The following is a 22,399-nucleotide window of genomic DNA, read 5'->3' on the forward strand; positions in this document are numbered from 1 at the left end:
TATATTCTGCAAGACTTGATTCTTTCTGCATTGTCTTTTCTCCTCAAAAGTGATCCTGCATGCTTTCTCAAAAGCATCAGCAGCGTTATAGATGGTGTGTCTCCAGACCTCCTGATTGGAGGCCAGAGTAGACCAGTTATGTTGATCAACATGGCCAAGGTTGAGATGTTGTTTCAGGGAGTCCTTGTATCTTCTCTTCGGGGCTCCTCTCATGCAGCAGCCGGTGGCAAGTTCACCATAAAGCAAGATCTTAGGGAGGTGGTGGTCCTTCATCCTTGAGACGTGCCCTGCCCAACACAGCTGTGTTCTCAACAACATGGCCTCAATACTTGTGACTGCTCCTTGTTCTAGAACAGACGTGTTAGTCACATAGTCTGACCAGTGGATGTTTAGGATTGTATGGAGGCAGCGTTGATGGAAGCGTTCTAGGAGTCACAGGTGGTGGCAGTAGATGACGATGATCACTGTACTGGGGCTACATGTCAAGATGCTGGTGGCAGCAGGGAGGGCTGCAGGGTCTGCACCACGCTGGACAGTGCAGGTTCCAGAGGCTCCAGTGGCCCCAGCCCAGGGCATGGCTGAGCCCTTCAGCCACAGGTGGGCAGGTGAGCTAGAGCCCTAGGGAAAGTCTGGGCAAGGGAGGGCAAAACGCTGCCTGGCAGCCAGGGCTGAAGTAGGGGAACCAGGTGAGAAGCAGCCCTGCGAGTCCTGAGAACAGAGCGTGAGGAGGGCGAGAGGGACTCTTGGAGTTGGAGTGGAGATTCCACTGCAGCCTTGGCAGAAATTCTCACTTCCTTTTGTGTGTCTCTAGCCTTCCTTTCCTGTACCATTCTCCTTTTCCTGAGAACAATGACCAAGCCTTCTCCAGGCTCCTTCTTTCCTGTGCACCTAGTACCCATGACAGGCAGCTTCCATGAAAACATCCCAATTTTCACATTCCTCAGTTCAATCTTATCAGGCTCAGGTAAGTCAACACCTTTATTTTTTCAAAAGTTAAGCAAGTTTGTGACATGAGAAGAGATGAAGTGTTCATTGTTAGTTAAAAAGACATTTGTGGGATTATATAAGCAAAAATGCTTTTGTTTTCACCACCGAAGATATTTCTTTAATCTTCAGGAGAGATGTTCACTTTCTGGGAGTTTCTTTGCAACTGCAGGTATTTTTAGTCTCTTTGCTGGCATTTACTTCTTCCTGCACTTTTTTTATTTTAAATTTCTTCACTGGATGACTGCTTTTTAAATACTCCAAACCTCTGCAGAGAACAGAATGCTGCAACTATTTTTCGAATTATGTATTGCACCATTCCTCCAAGAACAAGGTGGATTTTTGCTCACCTCAAGGCAGTAACTTACTCAAGTGCTGAAATGTATCTGTACTCTTTATGCATTATTGCAGTAACTGGAGTCAGCTGAGTCTCAAGAGTCTCTAGAATTAGAATCTAAATAATCTAAAACTAGAATTTAAAATTATTTTTTAGATTTGAATCTAAACTAAAGATTTTAGATAGGTCATTTTGATGTGACTAATTTCTCCTATAGTCTGAGAGGGGCTCAAGTGTATTATGCTGCAAGGGGTAATTTTCTTCATTCATTCCTTTTCTCTGTTTTTTTCCTGAACATCTGTCAGGAGAAATGAGAGGGAGCAAGACTTTAACTTTCTGGGTCATGATCTATCTGAACATTAAAGAAAGATCATTGTTTTCAGTGACAGCGGCTTCCTCATATAGCCTACTTTAGTCCTTTTACGTGGTGTAAAAGTTTGTTCAGATTTCACAAGTAGAAACATAGCAAACTACTAAATTATGTGTAGTCACTCAAAAGAGAAAAAATATTTTTATTCTTTTGAACACGTGAGTTATACAGATACTGTACATAGACATCTATTTTGAACTAGACTTTAAAACAACACCTTAAATAAGCTGTCAGCAAGCAGTTAATACTTTATTTGTCTGTTTTCACAAAAAACATAACAAATTACAGTAGAAAAAGAAGTCATTCAAGCCATATACAAAAAATACTGCTCCATAGACACCACAAATGCAGTTTAAGTAAAATGTCATACCCAGAGCTAAAACAAACATTCTGTTTTCAATTATTTTGTTGGCTTGGTTATTGATTCCTGATTTTGTGTGTGTGTGTGTGTGTGTGTGTGTGCAGACAAACTTATACATGCATAAAAGGACCATTTTGCTATAAAGTGACTTGTCCTTATGGTACACAAACATCCATAAGTAGAATTCTCATATGAAAAAATGAACTGGTTTAAAGATTGTATCTCATGTCTTTTTTTGATTTATTTAAAGAAATCCCACAAAACAAAAGACTATTCCAACCTACTTGGATGAAAACTGACATTCTGTTAGCCTAATCAAATACACAGTTACAAAATAATTTCTGTAATAAACTTAATAATACTAAATTAATAAATTTAATAATTTAAAATTGAAATTGTAAACATGTGGTGTATAGTAAATTTGGGGGCTTTTAGATAATCAGCTAATGTTTTTAGCTCTAAGTATTGTACATTTTCCTAGTGGTGACATGCTAATTAAGATGAAATGACACAATATGCTGCTAGGGATTAAATAAAATAGTCAAATTGTTCTTGACACAATACTGGTAGATACAATGAAGAAGCACATTATGTGATATTATTGATACATACTGGTATTGGTACATATTCTTCTTCTTCTGATTGGTTTAACAGTGCATCAAGATATCTGACTGCAGGCTCATAAATCTATTTCAGGGCCAAAAATATGTTTGAGTTTAAGATGCATTAGTTTTAAGTCAGAAAGATAGAGCAGATGTAAAACTGGAATAAACTTTTCTGTAAGACCAAAAATTATCATGTATATTTTTTAAAGTTATTAGTGGTATAGGTAATTTATTGTAGAAGAATTTTATGCTAGATATATTTATACATCACAGCAGGAAAAAAAAAAAAAGCAATACAGTTGGCCCACATATATACATTCTAATAGATTCAAAATGTAAAAATATGAATCTCTCAAAAGTTATTGCAACCTCCTCCACATAGTCAGGAACAATATTTATTTTGGTCCTAAGGGGGCATAGTTTTATATCAAATAATGCTGCAAGACATTATTATTCTTACTAATGCAATTTGGAACATCTGATATAAATCATCTCAGTTTCCCTGGTGTATAAATGCAAAACATTTAATTCCTCTGAGTATTAAATGAAAATGCATACCTCCTGTTTGGAGATGAACAGATCATATTCACGAAGAGGTGAAGAGAGACTTAGATTTTCATGTTCCATGGAGAAAAAAAATACTTTATTTTTCCTTTTTGTGAATTTATAAAAAGTTTTGTAGAACTCTTTTTATCACCTGCATGTTAATAGCTGGAAGCATGTGTGAAAATTCACCCTTTTTTGCTGAGTTACTCGAAATTTGAGACAAACACTGATAAGAAACTGAATCCCACTGGAATGATTCAAGATGTTGTCCCGTTGTATTTTATTTTTCCACAGTGCCACCAGCTCCCCTCTAATTATTTTCACTATTGGGTTCATGTTCCTGATTTCTAACTAGCTGTTATCTGGGATCTTTTGTGGTAGCCACGGCTGGATTGGTACAGAGACACAGTGTTGGATGAAGATGCCTTACCTGCTGGGTATAGTAATGTACTAAAGTAGCAAAGTGTCACTTGAACAACATCAGTGAAAAAAAAAGACCAGAAATTTGGTCTGTCCTGAGTAAATCAGTCATCCTGTAACTAATTGCCAAATCCAGTGTCTCCTGAGTAAATAGAAAATGTGAAGACAGTGATTTGGTAAGTATCCTGTGAAGATAAATTCCATCCATTTTCTATGGTAATTATACAACAATGGGGTCAGTGAATTTTTTCTCCTAGTCAAAACATTTAAAAATATGGTGGGTTTGCCTTAATATAGCCAAAGGCCTTTTCCAGCTTAAGCTGCCCTTGTGAATGCAGTTACAGAGTCATAAAATTTTCATTGAACAAATCGATCTGAATATAAAATACTCCAACATCACTGCAAAAACTCAGGACACATCTTTTATAGAAAGACATACTGTTTCTTTTTTCTTTTTTTTAATTTTTTTGAGTCAGCTAAATGTATTCTGAGTTTTTCTTACAGAAATAATTAACAGTTCAATGAACAAGCCAAGTGGGGTTTTATACTAAAAATCTAAGTTTAATCTTAGAAGTTCAGAGAAAACATATCCTTATAGAAAATGCAAAACAGTCAGAGGACTTTCAAGCCCAGGAGCCTTTTCTGAGCTTTAAGGTATTTAATAGCAGCTCTTGTTTCCTTAGTGGGTACTGGGAAATCTAACTCTTTGCTTTTCTCATGGTCTAGTGCCAATTTATGGAATACCTCTGGGTGAATTCCATTTCAGATTATTTTAAAATGAAAACCTCTTTTTAAGCATTATTGTCTTTTTTTCCTTAAAAAACCTTGTTCTCTCTTTCCTTTCAGAATTCATTATGGTCATATCATTATTATTTTTCTTGACATTTGAATAGTTCCTAACTAATAGGTTTCTGGATATATATATATCCTTTTCAATAATCTGTTACATTTAAAGAAAAATAAACTCATTGTCCTCATTTATATTCAGAATTTTTATGCATATTTGGGGGAAGAACTCTTTGCTTGTGTCATATTGATACCTGAACTGCTTGTGCAGCTCAGCAAATGCCAGCCAAGGATTGAGAGCATATGGCCTAACTTTTGCTGATATGAAAAGGGACTCTGACATGGTTAACTGACCTGCATTTTTAACCAATGGACAAACCAGTTTTTTCTGATGCAAAAGTCGAGAAACAGCCAGCTGTTCTGATGGCTTCTAGATTCTAAAGAAATATATGCATTTATGCATAGTAGTATATGTTGAAGCAGACTACCACTGACAGATAGTCTTGATATTAATGGATTTAAATATGACTAAAATTATATTTCGTTATACCAAAGTAAGAGTTGTTCATTATGAGGTGAAATTCTGTAGTGCTCTGTTGGTTCCTTAGAGATACTTAAAGACCATAATTGAGGGCATTTGTCATGATCATATCTTCCTGGGCATTCTTGGCTTTCATTGCCACTTCTGATGCTTATTAATAGTGAGTATAGTGATTTGTGATCTATTTAAAATCTGGCTTTGTGGTGGAAGTTGAGATTCTCCATTTTTACACAACCTTGACATTAGGTGATAGTTGTTATTAAGTTTAGTTGTGAGTTTGAATATAAAATGTTACTTTGTGGATGGTTGGTCTTTGCTAGTAGGTCAGCCAGGCATGTTTAGACACTTGTACAACTTCCAATGAATAAGATATCTGTTCATGCATAAGCATACTTGTGTTGGCCTTTCACCCTCTACACATTTATAGCAAATAATGAAGTAACTGCAGCCGCAATATATAGCTGCCTGTAAAGATGCAATTAACATTTTCTTTACAAATTATGTTCTCTTTTTTTTGCATTTTGTGGAAAGAGCACAATAATGCAGTTGATTATCCCCTTTACACGTCTTAAGAAAAAAAAGTCTAAAACTACATTCAATCAATTTGATGTAATTATCTACAATTACTTTGCTATATACAGTTAAATATGATCTAATGATTTATTTCTCCCAGATTTTAGATTTCAATATTTTTAAGTCTTATGTTTGTTCTATTAGTTTGTGACATACAGCCTGCACACCAGACTAGTTATATTTTCTTTATACTTTTTGATCATTTGTTTATAATAATTAAATGATGTCTTATGATAACTTTTAATAGGACTTAGAGTACTTTAAAAATTGGCATAGCTATTCTTTATTTGCACTTCCATGAATGAGATTAGTAAAATTTGCAACTATTTCATAGAAAGAGAGGTAGAAAAATGCTATTGAACTGATATATTGAAAATAATACAATTAGACTTAAAAAATTTAATATATCACTGACCAGTTCAGATGAAGCTGCATTCACTCATAAAACTGCAATTCGGGAATAAAATTCCAGGAGGTAAGCACCTACATGACACTGTATACTAAGAAGATATACTATAACAGGCTATATTAAACACATAGACCTCTTTGAAAATTAAAACTAAAATAACTATTTCTATCAAAAAATTAAGATAATAATTAGCAAAAAATATTCACTACGTTGAGAAAATCTCCTTATAAAATTCTTCAGAGTACCTTTCTATATCACAGAGTCATCATCAAGGTTAGAAGATACCTTCAAGGTCATCTAGTCCAACTGTCAACCTAGCACCACCGCAATAAATATTCTCAGTTGACATCATTAAAAGCTGTGGGACAAAAAATGGTTCAATCACACCTTGATAATTCCTTAAATTTAAACCACTGAGAAAATATGAGTCTAAGATTGGATATTTTCTGCACCTTGTAACTCAGTGGCAGGGCTCCTTTACTAAATTTTGCCTAAGCCTTCCATTCCCACCCATGACAGTCTCCTACATTTCTGGCCAGCTTCAACTGCAGATGAGTTTTGGCCGCACAGATTTTCTTCCCACAGTGGTGAGGAGCATCTCTACATTCCTCCCACATCACCTGACCTTGTTTCCACTGAGGATACACCTTTCTTTTTTTGCCTTACCTCCAAAAGAAAATTCCTGGTCAGCCAAGTTGGCCTCCTGCCTTGTTTGCTGACTTCTGACATTTAGGAATTGGAGTAATCCTGAGCAATCAACAAACAAAATTAACAATATCCACTATTTTGAGATGGGGCTATATTAAGAAACTGATCAAGAAATCTTGGTGAATTCAAGTACAAATATTTTTTGATAAAGTTAGAAATTTTATGTCAGCTAGCATACTTTCTACAACAAACTGAATATTAATTTACATCTGGTCTCTCATACCTGTCATTATTGCCTTGCTGTCACATTCAATACTGTCATTTAAAATTACTAGGTTAAGAGATTAATGGGGGGAAACTTTTTTCAAATGACCTAGCAAACAAAGCCAGAAATAAAGCCATTATTCTGTAAAATTAACCTAAAACTAATAGCATGTAACATTTTGGGTTTTGTTTTGCAGTGATTTTTTTATGCCACTTGTATAGATACTACAAATAGGAATAGGGAAAGAGGTTGATTATGAAAATAAATAGGATTTGAAACTAAAGAAATAAGAAGAGAAAGAGAGTGACTTGAAAATAAAAAAAAGGAATAATTGCAAGAATAAGAAAGAAAGATTTTTTTTGTTCAATTTAGGCCCATTTCTGTGTAGAAGTTAAATATTTAATACAAATATTGTGATAAAATCACTTATAAGTTTCTGGATATTTTTGTAGTCCAGCTTTTATTGGATCAGAGCAGGGAATCAAATATGGGTTTTTAAAATTTTGAAGAGTGACGAGACAAGATTACTGATACACAGTTCTTTTAAGGACTTAAAATTCTATCTTAGATTTAGATTGAAGATACCTAAAATATAAATTAAATTAAAATGTACAGTTTCATCTTTAGATAGTTTCTTTTCCAATAAAATACAACACTGAAATGCTTGATCAGTCCTCTGATCAAGGAAATCTGATGTGGCAAAAATGCTGTATCCCTAAAAACTAAACATGAGAATCATGATGTCTCATCCAAACTATTTATTTTTCTGTGTTCCAGAAATTCGCAGAAAAATAGGAAAAGTAGAAACATGGAGACAACGTGCTTTCTTTAGCAACAGTGTAACTGTTATAAGCTAAATGTTCACAACTCAGTTGAAATACTGCAAATAGTTTAGAAGTCTACAGGAATAACTGAAGTTTTGGGAAACTTTTCTGTAGCAAATGCCTGAAGGACCTCAATCTTCTTAATTTATCAAAGAATATTTTGATTGAACTTTGAGTATCTCTATAATAAAATGCTTGTCAAATCTAGCAGGCAGTGTCATATAAGAAGATAATGAGAGCTAAAATTAGACCAAATCACACTACAAATATAGATAGGTTTTTAGAAGCATAAATCCTTGGAACATCTTATCAAATCAGTGTTAGATTTTTCATCAGTGAACACTCTAAAATCAAGATTATTTGAGTTTTATTTTGTCCTAAAGATTCATACTCCATCTTAGTTGCAGAAGTTTTATGACACAAAGTATTATAAATCAGTTTACAGCAATGGAATTTGTAATCTATATATCTACTTCCATTACCAAATAAGCCAGATGTTAACAGCAAGTATAAAATAGACATGCATCTATTTCAACAGCAAATGATATCAGAGAATGAAAGTAGTTCATCAAGGATCAAAGAATACAATAAAAACAGCTGTTCAAAATTTTAATGCAAGCAGTAAGATACAAATATCTGCAGAGATTTTCTGATGCTTGAACCTGTCTACTCCCACATCTTGCACCATATGTGACAAAGTTATATTGCAGAGGTTGAGAAAAACCAACAGGAAAACATTTTTATAGTCATTGTTCATTGCAAAAGATAACAAAAAACCTGACAAAAGTGTTTTTCTTTAATTTGCCAAGATCAACCTCTTGCTGGCTCATGGTGCGTATATTTTTGCTGTTGCTTTTGCAATAACAACATCATTGCAATTTACAGAAATATTATAAAATTATTTTAATAAAAACTGTTCTCCTGAGTAGTCTTTAAAGTTGTTTTGGTAGTACTTAAAAAAAAAAAATTTTGCCTTTTCCCCTGAGTTCCAAAATAGAATTCATTCAGGTGAAACACTGATGTCTATATTTCAAAGGATTCTCAAGGAAAAGAACTAACATGATTCTGGTAAAATGCAAGATTTTGTGAAAGACTGGTAAAATACCCATAGAGAGTGAAAAATGTATTCTCTACATGAGTTTTTGTAACAAGCATTTATAACAAATGGTTCAGCTTCAAGCCAAGTTCTGTTAATTGTTTTTCCTCAGTATCCTGAGATCGCAATTTTTAACTCACTCTCTGAGATCTGGAGACCAAACATTTGTCAGTTGCCTGATTTGTTGTGAAAATGTTATCTCAAGTGAAATGTTAGTGCTTCAAAATGTCTCTTTCATATTAGACTTGTTTTATTTTAAATGTGTATTCCTATGAGTGGACACAAAAGAAGCTCAATGCTTAAAGTCAAATATGTTTTGCAATTGAAGGAGAAAACCTGAGAAGAACATTTCTCTCTGAAAGTGCAAAGCAGCTGATCATTAGATTATTGGTTTTTTACGGGAAAGAAAAAAAAAGCCTTTCCTCTGCCTGATAATATTTTGCTTGACAATGAATAATAATTCTCAATCCATAATGATTTTCAGCTTTGCATTACTAAAACCAGAAATGTTTAGCACTTCCAAATATCACCGCACTATATGTTGATGTTGCCTTAAGAGACTGCAGAAAACAGGACTCTGAGCCAGCTTAGCGTATAAGATAAAGAGAGCAGGTCCTTTAATCTCAGGCCTGAGGCCCACAGGAATACATATTGACGTGTCCCCTCGTGTCCATGGGGTTCCACAATTTAAGATATTATTTCAACCAATCGCAGATCTATCCACCTCCCAGATCCTCCCCTGGCACGCCCCTTTGGAAATTGAGGCAGGGGGCTCTGGGACCCCCTCTTCCCCATCTTCCTCTTCATCACAGCACATCCAATCCTTGGAGCTTCTCCAAAGTTCTGGGTTTGAAGGTTGCTTTGTCTGTGGGGTATTTGGTTGTTCAAGCCAGGGTGCAAATGTTCTTAAACAGAATGAAGGCCTACCTTGAAAGAAGTCTAAACAAGCCAATGAAATTTTGAGGGAGTGATGTGGAATAGGGAAATAGGGTTGGGTAAATGTGTAATCTACTGTGCTAAAGGGTGAGGGGTATAATACAGCTACATCTAAAATCTACAAAAAGCTAAAAATCAAAAAATCCATAGGCATCATTGAGACATACAGAATTGTGAACAATATTGGAAATTACAATGGTAATAATTAATGACAAAAAAAAAAGGCGTTTCTTTATGTGGATAGTGGAGAGCTCAGTAGTGGCCTGAAGGCTTTTGTCAGAAATAAGCTTTTTGAATTTGAAATTTGTAGTGGATACATAACCATATAGAAGCCTTAAGAAAAGGGCATCTTTGTGGAGTAAACATAGCAAAATCTACCATATAGAGCAAGAAAATAAAGCTGTTTCTCTTAAGTACACTGATATTAATATTGCCCTGGAACCCGCTTCTGCTTTTCAGCATGCTTAAAAGTTCTTCAGTCTTGACAGTCCTAGCAGAGGGCTGACACATTGTCATGGCCAAAAAGATCTGTTGCTGTCCTGCAAAGCTCAGTCCACAGGCATTCTCACACCATCCCTTTGGCTGAGCAAAAATACTGACCGAAAAAACCTCTAAATCCAAGTATCCAACTCACTACTACAGTTCTCCTATGTTCTCGCCCAATCTTTGGTTGTTTTCTGCAGAGCTCAACAGGTTTAATGAGAAGGAAAGAGCAGAGCCTTATTTCTCCCTTTGTAATGGCTCGTATTCTGGTAATTGCAGCACTTTGAGAGCAGGAAGTGCATCTGTCGTCCATCAGGCAGGATAACGGAGACCCAGCTTCCACTTGTTTGCTGCCCACCTAACCATTAGATGGATTTATTAGCATGTGTTGTCTTTATTTTTACTTTTAGGGTTTTTTTCCTCAACACTGTCTTTTAGATCCTACCCCTAACTCCTCTGTTCTTACTGTGTAGGATCTAAAATGACCAGCCAGCTACGTAACATGCAGCTCTTCCCAGCTATCTGATGATGAACATTGGTGCCAGATATAGTGTTTTGCCCTCCTTTCTTCAGGCTTGACTAATGTACCCAAGTTGGTGATGTAATTTTCAGTGAATCTTAATCTACATTCTTTTTTTTTTAACCTGATTGAACATTGTTGCTTTTTCTACAAATATGAGGTGGTATGACAAGAGGAATAAGCGAGGATAAATGTATTTAAGAGTTTTCTGTATTTGGTTCTCATGATACCAGGTGCAGGGGACAATACGGGCTGGAATGAGCAGAAAAAATGAGCAGATCAGTTCTGCTTTTACCTGAAGTCATAGTCATAGTTTAGGTGTAAAAGTGATGAATTGTTTTGTTGTTCTGTGAGTATTTGAAGGAAAAGTTTCAGATGTTACGTTCAATATTATTCATAAAATGGAAAAAAAAGTATTAGCAAGCAAATCTCTAATTAAAATATGCATACTGAAAAATATGGCAGAAGATAATATTTACTATTCAGAGGTAAAGTCTCTTAAAATCAGCAAAAATTTGTCTGGAGTTTGCATACAAAACAGACTCATTAATTGAAATGTTAGTGTTTGCTCACCATTTGAATTAAGACAACTTATTAATTTTTCTATTTTTATAAGGAGAACAAGATTATTTGAATTATTTTCCATTATTTCAGACTTAATTTTACCTTCTTGGTAAGTTTTTGGAACATTTATTTAGAAGTTGTTCAAGTAAAACCATATTGATAATTGTATTTAAGGTGTACTGAACTATCTACTTGTTTACTGCATAAATTACTTCTTTTTGGGTTTTGCATTTTGGTTTATGTTGTGAAAGTCCCATATACCTTCAGTGAATCACTCTCCCTTTCCTTATTGTTGGCACCTTGAAATAATTGAAAGGTTGGGTCAGGAACCCTTGAGTCTTTTCATTTCATGTCTGTGTTAAGAAAATTTATCTTCCTTCAATCATTTTTAGAATTCTTGAGTCATTTTGGCTGTCATTCTTATTTATTCAGTTTTTACATTTCCTTCCTAGATGTACCATATGACTGTTTATCTGGCAACATTTATCTTATTGAAACCTCTAAAACTCATGCTCTTTCAAAAATCTATAGTTCAATTTTTCCATTTCTAAAGTAAAGGTTTAAATAGAAAAGTATATAGTACATTTCTAAAGCTCTGGTTCTAAAAAAGTAGATATAAGTTCTTGACAAAGGATAGGAAGTGGAGTAGCATTTTCTGATAGCATTTGGTCTCAACAATATCCCATTACTACCATTGTGTATCATAAAAGGTTTTTCTGGCATGGCATTCTGACTGCTATAATAAAACAAAATTGCACAAGCAGTTTTTTGTGATGCAACTGCGTACCTTGTCTGTCTAGGACAAGAAGGATACCTCTGCTTCCTATCACACCAAAATTCTATCAGGGAGTGAGAAGAGTATCTGTGGGGTTTTCCTAAATAAAAGCTTCCTTTCATGCTGATTTCATATCTTGTAATTAAATGCTTAGCCAGTTTTTAAGAGCATATATACACTTTTCATTTTTTTTTTAATATCTGAACACACAATACATGGCTCTATTGCTATGTCCTAATGCAGAAAACAAAACAAAATGAGTTAGAAACTATGACCTCAGTAGATTGGAAAAAGTACAGTGTTGGGAAGAAGTGTTCTAAAAGATACAAAAAAAAAGATAAGAAGGAAAAGAAAAAGTAAAGAAAGGTCAAGAAAAGAGAGAAAAAAGGAAATTCTAGTATTATGCTTAGAATAAAAGCTGTTTCACAGACACATAAACCGGGACTCTGTGCTTATTTACAGTCCTTCCCATCTGCTGTGATAGCACTTTTGACCAGCCTGTGGTAGACTCCAGCTGGCAACACCGTGAGCAGCTGCCCAGCACCTTGCAAAATTGCACAGGAACCAAATGCAACAGTAGCCACTAGGCTATCCTGACAAGAATTGCCAGGGTCACTCCTAAGAGGAAATGGATTGATACAGAGGTAAAAGATAGTTAGCAAAACTTGGCCAGATCAAACTCTAGAAGCAGAACTGTGGTATCAGCATAAAACTGCATGATGACAAAATGGATTTCCCATTTTGCACAATATTTTCACGGTTATGATCAAGGAACTATTCTGAGCTCAAATCCTTTCTGGGTTTGTTAGAGCTTTTCTTTTCCTTGACTCTGGACCCAGGCCAACTTCAACAGACCATGCAGATCTCATTATTTTCTGACCTTTCAGGGGAGAGGGACATGATGAGATTTTTGCCCATGGGAAGACACTGTGTATTTTCCTATGTGTCAGATTTCTCTCTGGTTAATTCAGGCTATGTGGATGAAGGTAGGTTTGTGGAGTCATTGGTTTTCGATTTTTTAGGTTTTTTTCTGTTCCTGTAGTTATCAAAATAAAACAAGGCAAAGTGTAGATGTTATAAATAACAATAAAAAAAAGTCATTGGTTCAAGGTGATACTTACTGCATGCTTTATAATAATAAGCACCATCTAACACTCTATTTGATTCAAGGGATAAGAGCTATACAAAGTAATTGCTCTTAGAGAGTCACTTCACAAAGTAGATTTTCTGAAAACATCTGTATCACAATTAAGAAGTTTTTCTCCTGTTTCATTGTGTTGAATTTTAGCTTCAGATGATCCAATATTAATCTTCCATTTTTTAGTACAAATGTATTTAGCTTAAAAAAAATTAAAATTCAGAAACATGCATAATTACTGTGTATGTGAAAGTTTCTTACTCTCCTCAGCATCTATGAGACCTAATGCCAAATCAGGCAAATGTAGTGGCTGAATAAAATGTGATGTGTGGCTATACAACTTGTAAGATCCTTGTCAGAAATAAAGGATTAGAAAAGAAGCTTCTTGGCTGATACTAACCCTTAATATTAAATACTTTTTTTGGCTCAGAGGAGAATTTTCAAATACTATAAATTTGAAATACAAGAAATCTAAATTGAAATATTGGGGACTACTTCTAAACTAACAACTAAGTCTCTGAAAAATGCTTGATGTATCTTTATATTTGATTAATTAATATTTAAGCCTGTAACAGAACATTAGTATCAAATTTTTATGATTTTGTTTAAAACCAGGAGAATTAGAAGTACACTTTACTAAAACAAAACCAAACAAACCAAACAAACCCCCAAACACAAAAGAAAACAGAAGAAAACCCCAAATAATGTAAAAGTCACATGGAATCACTGTTCTTTAAGACATGAAGCTTGAAACCTCCAAAACTAAGTTATCATTTACCTTTCTATATAATCACAATATGACAATGCTCTATGGAATCCTTAGTGCTGTATATTGTTTTTATGCTACAGATACTTCTATGCTGCAAATTACCTCCCTCTTTTTTGTATGCTTTCCATCTAATTGCTGTAAGATCAATAGAATTCCCATACTGCTCTCCACCCCACTGAGTGCGGTGTAAGCAAGCTCTCTTTAGGGCCTAACTCGTGACTTCTCAGGAAATCCATGGCCATCTGTATTTTCCAGTGCATTTTTTTAATCTCTCATCTCTTGTTGAAAGTAAGTGAGGCATCGGACCTCTTATATTCTTTAATCTTTTTAAAACTTTAACACCAGTAAAATAGAAAAAACATTGAGTGAAGAGACATCCTTATATGTCACATATTTTTGCCTATCACACCTGTGAAAGCAATTAAACAAACTTCTAATGAAGGTTAAACTCGTGGTCCTACCTCCTTCATGATCTGTACTTTATCTTGCATCTTTCTTGGATGGAATATGTGTGCACTTACAGCTCTATTCTCCTTGGAGAGGTTTGGGGGAACCTCATCCAAGTCTACTGCTTTAAAGGTGACTACAGAAAGGTTGGAGGCTCTTTCTTCAAGGAGTCACATGGAGAAAACAAGGAACAACAGGTAAAAGTTGCACAAGGAGAAGTTTTATCTCGACAGAAGAAATGCATTTTTTACAATTGTTCTCTAGAACACTGTGCCCAGGAATGTGGTAGAGGCCCCATCACTGGAGGTTTTCAAGATGCAATTGGACAGGGTGCTAGATGATTTTATCTGAAATCCCTGTCCCACAAAAGGACCAGATGATCTTTCAAGGTCCTAGGCTCTTCTATGATTCTGTAAGGTATGCCTTCTGGATGAAATATATTCATTCTGTGACACAGAAAAAAGACATTAAAACTTTTAGTTAATTTTTCAACTATTTAAAACTAATATACGTAGAAATTTGTCATATTGAAAATATAGTTTGAGAGTAAGATCATTAATCATTGAACAGGCAGTGGCTTTTCTGAAGTCATATCCTTACATTCATTTCACTGCCAAGCAGAGGCATATTCTTGTTTCTTTCCTTGGGCAAAATTCTGCTAGGTATTGAGTATCCTTAGATGCTACCTAGAATTTTCAGTTCTTACCGAGGAGGTTGAAGGTGCTCTTCATTTCACAGGATTAGATGCTATCTGAATTAGTAGTATTTCTTCCTAGTTGTCACTCTTTTTTTCCTCAAAATACTTATTTTTTTTTATATAATCGGATTAAGGCAGAGCAGTCAATTGCACAAGCCATACAAACTGAAGATTATATTCAGAGGAGTTAATCATTCATAAGGGCATTGGGTTTTTTTCTTGCAACTACCACAGGTCAGCATCTCACAATAACTGCATGATAAAATTTTACCCTGATTTTTTTTGTCAGTACAAGTTTATGATGAATACAGATAATTTTAAAGATATTCATAGAAAAATTCTAAGCTGCTATGTAACAGGCTTTATCTTAATCTCAGCTCATTTAGACTGCTCGTGGCTGACATAGAAATGTAAACCGACATTATAGAAGCTTAGTACTTTGGAGATAGTACACAGTAGTACTTTTCTGTACCACACGAATAAAAATAATACATTGCTCTATTATTTTTGAGAAAATATATTGTTTCTGAGCAACAAACAGAACTGGATGAAACAGGATTTGTTTCAGCTATGCTAAAACTCCCTTTATTAGAAACAAGAATTCAGATAAAAATGAAAGAAGCAAGTTTGTACTGGATGAGTAACATATTTTAAAACTTATTTGATCTTACGCATTCAATAGAATTTGTCGTGCAAAATCTGCAAGTTTTACACAACGTAAATCTTGTTTCTGAAAAAAAGAGGTATATAATTTATATATTCATATATTTGATGTTCAGGCATGTGCTTGCCTGCATTTTTATGTCAAGCTTTGAATGATACCCATACAATTGGTACTTAAATACGTGTTAGTTAATACTGAGCTCTATTTTAAGGTAGAAACCTGTAGGATAGGGAAAGTATTAGGTTTGCCATTATGTAAACAACAAGATTCTGCGAAAAGTGCTGAGGGGCGTCAGGATTTCTATGAAAGTGTTTTATATAAACATACAAGGCTGATCCTTTCAATATGATTTCAGCATCATATCTCTTTCTGTAGCTGTCTTTCACTGAGTGGAAGGAAATGCTAGGAAATAAGCATACTGAAATTTGCATTATGCGCTAGTGTTACCATTTTTAAAACTGTTGCAAAGAGAATATGTAACACATTCCAATTATTTTGCTTTTCTCTTTATGAATAAAATACAGAAGAGTGGGTTCCGCTACACAGAAGATCTTTAGCCTCTACAGTTCCATGTACCTTTGCCACAACTCAGCAAACAATTTTTCTAGTACTGGAATTTCTGTGTTGTGTTAAAAGCTAGGAAGAAGTGTATGTCCTCCATTGGATGAAGCTCAGGCTGCTTCTAGGTTTTCAGAAGGGTGTGTCACAAAGACCAAGTCATTTGACATTCAGGAAGCCTGTCATCTGAAGGGGATAACCCAAAGATCCGCAGCCACACCCACCACCCTGATCTTGTAAATGCAGCAGCGCTGCAGGGCTGGAGGAACACACTGTTCCAGGGCTAAGGGACTGTCCAAAGACATTATGGAGAAGAACGGACTTTGAAGGCCCAAGAAGGTGAAAAATGGTAACAACCTCTTTAAAAGTGACATAAGAAGCCCTCCTCTTGAAAATCTGTCCCTCAAAATCTGAGCTGATGTAACAGGAATTTCAGAACTACTGAAGATAACTTCTGCAATCACTGATGTATGTAGTTTTCAGGGTTCAAAGAGGCTTATTACGATTTAGGAGGGAAGGAAAAAGAAGGAAAAACTGAGCAGAGTTTTAATATTTTGTGGATTGCCACCAGATTAGCTTTTGGGATGAAGCTATTCTTCCCCTCCATTGAAATTATTTTCCTCTTTTCAGAGAACATATCATAAGACAAATCAGCTAGCATATGATTGGTTTCCTTGTTTAGAAGCCAAAATTAATATCTCTTTAATGTGAGAGGACTGTGAAGTCTTAGTGATCAGTGGAACCTCTAAAGTTTGCAGGACTGAGATCAAGTTTGGTGGAAAAGATTATCCTGCAAGGATACAGTTCCCAGTACTAAGATTTGTTTTAATTTGTTTTGTTCAATCCTGCTCACAGAGTTTATCTGAGGTTTCCTTACTTAAGGGGTTTCTTTACTCTAATGTATTATTTTGTGTTCCAGTAAAATGTAACCTTACAGATAAGACACTTCTGGTTTAGTGCACTCCCTTAAAAAAAAAAAAAAAAAAAAAAAGAGATGAAGCGGTTCCAAAGCTCTAGATATCACTGGTACATAATAAGGTAAAGCTTGAGCTACAGTACTTAAATTGTATGGAATGGAGATTGGAAATTAAAAAAAAAAAAAAGCCTTTGTTAATTTATACCACTGAAAAGCCGATAAAATAATTGGTTCATATGCACATACTTAGAATGTTAAAGTTGCTGATAAAATTGTGTTTTCATTACCATAATACTTGTATTCTCTCAAATGTCCTTGAAACCTCTGTGTACTGTCAGCTGCCTTTGTCAGACTTTTTTTTCTTTGGTGTCTGTGAGGATTTGAAAGTGGAAATTAATAAAAACTTACACGTAATATTTTCCATCGGGCTACTCAATATGTTTAAGTGGCACAATGGGATAGCATCCATTTTTCTAAAGCTGTTCATTAAATAACTCAATTTGATTTAAACACACAGTGTATTTTTCTTAAACTAGTCATAATTTCTCTCCTTGACTATATAACCTTACTACATTAAGAGACTCTGCCTCACATAATTCAATTATCTCTCTGCTTCCAGTAAGAGGACAACATGAAAACATGATTGTATTCTGATGTCAGGGTCCATGAACTTAGAAAGTTACACTCTTTAGAGATTTATCTCTAGTAAAACTGTCAATTTTAAATATCTGAGGGATTTCTATACTGTTTTTACTTAAAGGAAAACAAGCAGCTATTTAGAAAGTGAAAATTTCCTGTGTTACATATTATGTTGTTTGATTAACTTAAGATAAAGTAATGTCAAAAAAGGGCAGATTAATCAATGGTTGAAATATAACACATTTTCAAAACTGAAGCCTCAGTTAGGCATTTTTACGCCTTTTATGAATAGGTCATTTCTTACTGGCTGCTGCATGAGCCCTGAAGAAAAGATACAAGGACTACCTGAAACAACATCTCAGCCTTGGCCATATTGATCACCATAACTGGTCTACTCTGGCCTCAAATCGGGAGGCCTGGAGACACACCATCAATAACGCTTCTGTCTCCTTCGAGAACACACACAGGATCACTCTCGAGGAGAAAAGGCAACGCAGAAAGAATCGTGTCTTGCAGAATACACCATCTAAGGAGTCTTTCAGCTGTGCCTTTTGCAATCGGATATGTCTGTCTCGTATTGGCCTCATAAGCCACCAGCGTGCTTGTAACAAATGTGGTTAGAGCCTTCCCAAATCTTCGTTCGCGAAGCCCAGCCATGATGATGAATAGGTCATTTCTCAGTATTGTATAGTAATTAATTTGATTCATAGCTTTATATAAAACATGTGCATGTCATAAGATATGTTGACTTAAGACTCTGTGTGTCCATGTGAATATACTCATCAACATATTTACTAATGTCAGGTCTTGTTTCAGAGTAGCTCTTGTATTTCCTCCATTTCTTCAAATGTTCAGGAATGTTCCATTTTTGGGAATGAGGTGAACCATCTGTCCTGTTAGGTGTGTCTCTTCAATAGGATGGTCACTTCTGGACAATTCTGGCAGAAGTATCCGTCTGTCATTTCCTAGAGGAATGTCCTCAAATATGAGGCTATTTTATAATGCAGTTGCTAAAATGAAGGACAGTGTGAAAGGATAGATGTACAAACATAATGAAGGTATTCCATCTAGAAATATTTATTCTGTCTCTTCAATAATAACAGTTAGAAGTTGTCTGCAGTCTAGTTTCTGAAAACACCTATGAAAACAGTTTTTTATTTCAATTGTAATATTGAAATCAGGTACTAGTCAAAGTGAATAAGGGCATAGGCTGTTGAAATCTGTCTGGGGAAAAAACAACAAACAGTCGCATATTCTGCTATGTTCTGTCTTCAAGAGGACTTGAATCTGTAACAGCTTTAGAATACATAAATGATATATGAAAACTTTAGAACACGTAAATCAAAAAAGGCATCTGGTCTCCAGTTCACTGGTATTTTTTCCTCTCTTCAGCTGTGGGGAATTTTTCTATAAAGAAATTCTTAACAACTTTAGAAATAATGCTTAATACATAAAATTGTGAAATGCAAATTCGATGCCACTATCTCAGAAAAAGGCATCTCATTTCATAAATATTAAAAACTAAATGACAGTATCCAGCTAAAACTAAACTGAACAGAGACAGAGGTATATCCTTGAAAGAGAGGTAAAAATGCAGCATTGCAAGAAAAATATGCCATATCAATACATCTTCTCTTGTAATCTTGACTTTATTTCACTGTAGAGTTTATCTGCAAATCAGTCTGTTTGGCATTTTTATTTCTGTTACGCTAATGGAAAGAGAGTAAATGAACCATTTTCTGCCTTTATTTTCTGTGTAAAGTAATGCTTGAATTTTCCATTTGGCTGGGTTTTTGTTTTTTGTTTTTTTTTTTTTTAATCACACAGATGCTTACCTCTTGGTATCTTTGAGATTGCAAGTATTAGTTAGGGCAGATTTCTCTTCTACATCCATGGAAACCTTCCTACTATAGTACAAAAACTACAACGAGCTGAGCTGCTGTAAATAAAATTTGGTTTCAATGGTGTAGTGGTTTGAACCAGGTTTTCCCCCTGAAGCTAAGAAAATGGTAAAACCCCAGGGGGTGGTAAACCCCTGGAAGTTTTGAAGTTTTGTCCAATGGGCGCTCCTGCAAAATGTAAACATACCACAAGCAAACGGAAGAGAAGGTTAGTTGTAGTTTGGTTGTAGAAGTGGTAGCCATGTTGTGAAAGCCACGAGTAGTAGGGCAGGAGCCCTCTGGGGGCCTCTGGGCCCCCCCCCCAGCCCCAGCTGGGGGGCTATGGAGACTTGGAACAGTGTTAGACTGGACTGAGTGTCTGTAGTTAAGCCGGGAGATGTTTCTCCACCGTGGGCAGCAGAGACAGAGCAGAAGCAGAGACACAGCGTCCAGAGACTCTGGCTAAAAGCCAACTGATAAGAACTGAACCGGAGAAGCAGCAGAAACACCATGCAACTGAGTAAGGAAGACACCGAGTTGTCTTGGAGAGCCAAGAAAAGAGAGTCAGCAGCAGAGTTACAGAGTTTGGGGTAAGAATTGAATTAAAAGACCCCAGACTCCTTTGAGACCCCTCTTGGAAAGGAGGAAGATGATGGACGCTTACTTGAAAGAGCCTTGGAGTGCTACAGCACTTGCAGAAAGGAGCTAGAGAGCTCCAAGAGGAGTGCGGAGAGGGTGACCTTGGAGCCCTCCCTTGCTGCAAGCTACAAAGAAGCTCCCAGCCATCTTGAGGCAGGGCACAGAAGCTCTGCAAGGGGCTTTGAGTCCCCTGAAGATACCAGACCATCACGAAGACCCCCTGTGCTTGTGATATGACTGTGGGGGAACGACCTTTGTCTGGGGTGATGTAGCCCACGGAAGACCCCTTTGCCTGTGTCAAGGGGCCAAGAGAGGCTTGGAGGCCTCCCTCTTGAGTGCTGGCAGAAATCCAACTATCAGCTGCTGCAGGCATGAGAAGAAGAAAACCTGCTGCCTTAGAAGATACTGCTGCTCAGAGACTGGAAAGGGATCTGTCCTTCTTCCCTTCTGGACTTTCATTTGGAGGGGAGAAGAGATCTGATCCATTGTAAATACTTATGTCATGGCAGAGATAGTTGTGATCGTGTGTATAATGTATTATAATATTTATTTGTACAGTCATTGTAATATATTCCCTTTCCCCCATTCTGAGTCTCATGTCTTGTCTGGAAAAAAAACCCACATCTTATACTGGGTTGAGATGGGGGAGGGGGGCTTAGATTAGGGAACTAGAATTTTGGGGATCTCAAACCATGACAAACGGTAATTAAACACACTGTAATGAAACACCCTGTGGCAGTTCAGGAATGCTGAGTAACAATGTGTGTGCCTGGTAGAAGGCATAAATAATTGCTATATTGCCCATCCTTTTCCCTACAACTGTTTGAACAGAAGATTAAGAGATTTGAAAGAAAAAAAAAAGGACAAAATGTGCATAATATGATTGAGTGCTTTTTGTACATGTTTAATGTTGGAGAGGCATTTATATTTAGTTATTTTGATGTTTTGGGAAGAATGACGTTTAAATGGGGGGTTTTTTGTGAACATGAAATCGTAATGCAACCCCTGTGCACCATGTCTGAAGCAGACAGAAAGCTTAATTGTTAAAATTGCTCAAATCCATCTGGACAAACCAAATTAATATTTTCCTTCCCAACATACTAAGAAAAATAAGCTAATAGTAATAATAATAATATTTTAATATAGATGAAAATTATAAGATGATTGAGTTTTGTTCAAAAAAACTATGTTTGTATTAAAATAAACATTTAAAAAATAATTTACAGAACAGTAATCATTCCTGGGTAGTAGTGTGTATTCACTGACTTCTAACTGCAAAGTTCTCTCCTTTGTGTGCTCAAAAAAAAATTGATTTAGAAAGAGGTGGATGAGAGTTGTAGAAGGTATAAGTGCCTTAACAGAGAATCGTTGTATGGCTTAGTGTTATATTCCAATTCAGCTCTACTTTCCTTGCATAATATTATAATATTATACATGATAAAATAATATTATATAATATAACAACATTAATAATAATAAAGTATAGCATCAAAGCATAACTTGTGTTGGAAGGGGATGCTGTAGATCACCTAGTCCAAAACCCCTGCTTGAAGCAAATCCAGTATGGGCAGTTGCCCAGCATCTTATCCAGCTGGATTTCTAGTATTTCCGAGGATACAGACTACCCAGCATCTCTGAGCAACTTGTTCCAGTGTCTGATGATCCTCTTAGTAGAAATTTTTTCCTAATGCCTAATCAGAATTTCTCATATACCAGTTTGTATTATTGCTTCTTGGCCTATCCCTGTTCAAGATAGGTTTGTCTCCCTCTTCTATGTACTCTTCCATTAGGTTTTATGTAGACAGGAGCAAGATTTGTCTTAAACCTCCTTTCAACCTTTTCTGCCCTCAACCAGCTTCATGGCCACAACCTGCTCCAGTACATCCACTTCTTTCTGAGGAGTCCAGACTTGGACCTGTCACTCCAGCTGTGTCTCATCAGAGCTGAGCAGATGGGAAGGATTTCCTCCCTCAGCCCCTCAGCAACACTGTGCCTACTGCAACCAGTAA

This window comes from Pseudopipra pipra, chromosome 1 (assembly GCF_036250125.1).
Source record: "Pseudopipra pipra isolate bDixPip1 chromosome 1, bDixPip1.hap1, whole genome shotgun sequence".
Lineage (NCBI taxonomy): Eukaryota > Metazoa > Chordata > Aves > Passeriformes > Pipridae > Pseudopipra > Pseudopipra pipra.